Here is a 5,263-nt window from a genome sequence, read left to right as displayed (position 1 = left end):
TATGTATGTTGGAGCAAAAATGTTTAGGAAATATAAATAATACTTATTTCTGTTCAAGTATTAATATACATACATACTTAAATGTATTTTTTTATTAGCACAAGCAGAGATAAGAATTTATTTTATTGCTCTAATAAATAAATGTTGCACTAAATACTTTATTTAGCAAGCTATTAAAGCAATGAAGACACATTTCGCATTCTTGCTACCAAAAATAAATGAGATAAATATGATTAATGCTGCATGTTGTCTGCAGAAAGGATATTCCACATTATTTATGTACATGAAACACTTTGGTCATAGTGGGTCAATTATTATCGTAGTTTGTAGTTATTTAGCAAAGAAAATACCTGAAGCAGACAAGCAGAAATTAATTTATTTTTTTGTTGTTAAGTATAAGATAATTCTGCTTTATTTAGATTTAAGTTAAATGTGAAAAGTGAATGGCAAATTTTTGTTATAAAGTTCAAATGAGATTAAATTCTGTTTTTAAATAGAGTTAAACTTATTGTGATTATGAAAGTTTGCCAGTGGAAATTCAGCTAATAATATTTCATTAAGAAACTTCGTAATTTGGAGACCATTTTCTTACAAATAATTTTTTTTTTTTAATATTATTAATTTTATTTTATAGAACAACATAGATTTGTATAAATGTTTAAGAACAGCGCGCGATAATAACGATAGCAGCGCAACAGTTTGCATAGTTTTCACTATTTATCCTTTGCTTGTTTAATGTTCATTATTTTTATATACAAAATGCGACATAAATCGAAATTGCCCACTTATATTATAAAAATATTATAAAAATTCCCCCAATTTTTTCGTCCCAATTCCAAGCATTTTAATTTCTAGAATAACTTTTGGTATGCAGTTTTATAGCTCATTAAAATATAATATAATAAAGTGACTCTTTGAAGTTGCTAAAAAATCGCATTGGTTTTTGATATTTTTTTTTCACGGTGTTATACACTTTTTTCCATTCAAAAAATTACTTTGTATGGAAGAAAATGCGTGATATCGTAAAAAAAAAAATATCCAAAATCAACGCAATTTTTTTGCATCTTTAAACTGTCACTTTATCATACAACAATTTAATTATCTGTAAAACTGCATTCAAAAAATTAATTCCGAAATTCTAACTAAAATACTTGGAATTGGGATGAAAATTTTGTGCAACTTTTTAAATTTTTGTACAAAGTTTGAAATTTGGACTTATATTGTTTTTGTTTTATAAGGAGCTGAGTTTTAATAAAAAATTAATGAATCTTACAAAAAGGAAAAGGAAACGAGTCAAAACTGGTAAATTGGCAAATGCAACGGAAATGGTTTGCTTTTTATCACATCACATGAGATGACATCACATTATATGACATGGTATGATATGACATCTCATCACATCACATCTCATCTCATCACATCACATACTATCACATGACATGATATGACATCACAAATGAAAGGACATCGAATTAGGTAAATGACATCAGATGACATGACAGCCAATCACATCACGTCAAATCACATTATATTAAATCACATAAAATCACTCCACATCGTGTTACCTGACATCTTATTACATATCTGACATCTTATCATATCCTCTCATCTCACATCATCTAGATTAATATGCAGCAACGATAAAAATAAACCCGAAAATATGAACTATTGGGGAACAATATTCCGTCACTCCTTGTCAAAATTTAGTTTGGAGACAAACCGATTTCGGCGTTGTGTCCAAACCAAATTTGACAAGGGATGACGAAGAATCGTTCCACAATGCATAATACTTCTACCCTGTCGGAAACATAAACAAAGAAAATGCGAAAAATATGCAAGATAAAAACGTAGATGAAGATCAAGGGTAAATTTAAACACTAAGGCACTCCGCACATTAAGCGCCTAATCATATTAGTGTAATCGTTCCGGCATACTAAAGTTTGAAGCTTTTACGCCGAACACATGTACTTCAATGAAGCTCTGTATATTACGATTCATAATCATAAAAGCTTCATGAATCGAAGCGCCCAACATTGTAAGGCGCTTGCCGTTTTTAAATCATCATTTGTTTACTTTTTTGTGTTGAAAATAAAAAATATTTGTCATTTAAATAGGAAATATTGACAGTTAATGATTTTGTGCTAAAACTCGTGCCAATTCTACTACTACTATGATTAAGCGCGTAATGTGCGGAGTGCCTTACTCTGAAAAAAATAAAGGTAAAAATAAAGATAACGGCAAACAGATCAAGATAAATGTAATAATAACGAAAAGCGTAGTGATAAGGCTAAATATAAAAAAGAGATGAAGGAAGGTTTTTGGTTGTTGTTTGAGACACGTTGTTATCGATTAACGCATAACCTTAAGCTTATAACATTATATAGTACAACTAGGCCAATCCGAATTTGGTCTTATCGGGATCCTTGTGATAGTTCGGATTTCTGCGTCGAATTTACCAACACAATTGGACCTTTGTTTCAAATTTTGAAGATTACAATATGCAGATGTTTAGTTTATGCAGAAACCGTTTGCAAATTATAATTATCTATATCTATAAGGATAAGCAATCAAAAAATAGGTTGAGCTCATTTTATTGAAAAGGCCTTCTTTTGCGGAGGTTTATTAAATATATATCGTTCGGCTTGACATGTGAATATCCAGGCACCAGCGCTGGTGGAAAATATTAGGTTAGGTGCTTCATAGGGCGGACAACGCACAATGATCCTACATATGGCAACGTAGAGTTAAATATTTATGTTCACACTCCCAAATTTTCAGATATCGGTAGTAGTTAAAGAAGGAAATAAATTGCTGAAAATTAAAAAAAAAACGTTATCAACATCCTTTTTCAACCATCCTTAAATAATGTAACACTTTTCACATTTATTTGCTATTTACTTTTTTTATTTGTATCTCTTACTTTTGAGCAGCTGACAATGTTGACATCCATTAAGAAAATTGCATTTCATTTAATTTTTATTTATTTTTCCTTTTCTTCTGACATATATTTATACTACTTTGTAGGTAACTTGTATGTATGTGGTTGGCCTTAATGCTTCGAACTCGAAGAAAAGTAGTTAAAGTAAAAACTTTACCAAACTGCAATCAAGAAAAATACATACAAGACATAGTGAAGCAAAGTGAAGTCGGCAAGACGAATGACGAAAGGCTAAAATGCATTGACAAAGGGAAAAATGAACGACACACGAACGATGTGCGCGCAGCGAAGTAGAGCAATGAACCAATCAATATAAAAACAAACGGCAAGAAAAAAAAAACTTTTTTATAGTCGTCAATGCATAGGCATGCATGTATGTTTCACATTAACTTGTGTGTGAGTTTGTATGTGTCAGCATAGAAGCGTTACCAACTATCTGTCTCTTCAGTAGGCAAACAATTTGTTGCAACGACCAAGAAGCCGCCACGCAAGAAGGCAAAAAACATTAAAACCAAAAGTAAAATCAAATACAAAAAATCAGATGAAAGCCGATTTCATGGCGAGCGAAAAATTGGTCTATGACATAAAATACAAAAAATAATGGCATGGCAACAACAAAAACCACTACAAAAGCAGTGCGAACGAAAAACAATATCAGTTGGCTATAACAATAAGCCCAAATAGCTGGGTGGTTTTGATGTAGCCAAATAAAATACACCCCTACATAAGCGCAAAATGGCAGCTAAGCTTTTGTGCCAACAGAGAAGAAGTATGTAGATATGTAGCAAAAAGTAGTTTGCAGTTAACTGCTAATGCTGGCTGGCGGCTACTATGGCAGCCTTTTGCAGCCAAATGGCAGGCAGACGTCCTCCACCTACGCGTCTCTTTGAATAAATAAGACACGTTCACAGAACGAGCGGACCGATTCTCAGCGAAAGCTAATGACGTTGCCTTGTCTGCCTTGCTCTTACACAATCGGCTGGCTGGCTTGCTGGCTTGCTGGCTATCTCTGACCGCTCTTCATGGTCTTGATGTTAACGACAAATAGCCATGATATGCGGCTTAAGCGTGCAACGAATAGTTGGCAACATTACGGGTGCAACAACTACATACATACATATTTAGAGTGGCGGCATAAAAACAAATTGCTGACGGGTTGACTGTGGAAAGAGAGGCGTGGAAGAGGAAATGTGATTCACAACGTGAGTGGCAATAAGAAACATCAATAACTCCACGCTGACGTTGACTTTTTCATCCAGATATTTGAAAATTCTTTTGACTGGCATTTGGCCAAATCGACAGACTCAACAAAAAAGGCTAAAATAAGTGACTAACTAACAAACTACGCTGATTGGATTGTTAGTTTTAGTGGTCTGACGGTTTTTTAGATTTGCGGAAAGTAGCACAGAAAATGTGGTCTGTGAAACTATGCTGGTCAAGCTGGAGTTCACGTGCTTACATACATACATAAATATGTACTTAATTGTATATACATGATTAAATTAGATAAAAATATAAGGGACCACCATGACTATGATATTTGGGGGAAATATTTTGATATTTTCCAGTGGCAAATACTTGAAAATGACTGAGTTTAAGGCACTTATTCACGTTGGAATTTCAAAGAAATTTTATGTACACTGCCGGCAAAATGTATTGGCACAGCTGCCTTTTACAATATATGCAACAATTTTTATTGTAATATTTTTTCTAAAATTTTTTATAAAAAATGGTTCATACCACAACAAAAAAAAAGCATAAAAATGTTATTTCTAAACTTTGTGCAAAACTCGCGAAAATTCAGCAAATTTTTAACTTTTTAATCAGATTTTTTGAATTTTTTTGAGTATGCAGATTTGTAGCCAAATCAATTTTATTGTCAAATTAGAAGTTCCAAATAGCTAGGAATTACCGTTGATTTTTGGGAATTTTTTTTCACGCCTTCCATAAAAAAAAAAAATTCGAAAATACTTTGTATGGAAAAATGCAAAATATCTTCTGAAAAATCAATGCGATTTTTGACTAACTCTGAACTTGTATTTTTTATAGAAAACTTAATGGGCTATATAACTGCACTTTTAAGAAAATTCGAAAAAAATCTGATTACAAAGTTAAAAAATTGCATGAAAATTTATTGAGTTTTCCGAGTTTTGAACAACGTTTAGAAATTATATTTTTGTTTTTTTTTTTGTGGTAAAACGAACTATATTTTTATAAAAAATTTGCGAAAAATATTACAATAAAATTTGTTGCATATATTGTAAAAAAGCAGTTGTTGCAATACTTTTTGCCGGCAGTGTAAGAAATATTCTCTTTATTCCCAAA

General features: G+C 31.9%; 1 protein-coding gene across 1 annotated transcript in view; it reads right to left on the bottom strand.

Annotated features, from left to right (window-relative positions):
• LOC118742108 (hemicentin-1) overlaps nt 1–5,263 on the bottom strand; it is a 286,471-nt gene that overhangs the window by 98,899 nt on the left and 182,309 nt on the right. The gene's annotated exons all lie outside the window — the stretch shown is intronic.

The sequence above is a fragment of the Rhagoletis pomonella genome, unplaced genomic scaffold (assembly GCF_013731165.1).
Source record: "Rhagoletis pomonella isolate Grant_MI unplaced genomic scaffold, Rhpom_1.0 Rhpom_scaffold_00001, whole genome shotgun sequence".
In the NCBI taxonomy this organism is placed as follows: domain Eukaryota; kingdom Metazoa; phylum Arthropoda; class Insecta; order Diptera; family Tephritidae; genus Rhagoletis; species Rhagoletis pomonella.
Note: the sequence above shows the minus strand (reverse complement) of the source record. Positions and strands in the feature narration are given on the sequence as shown.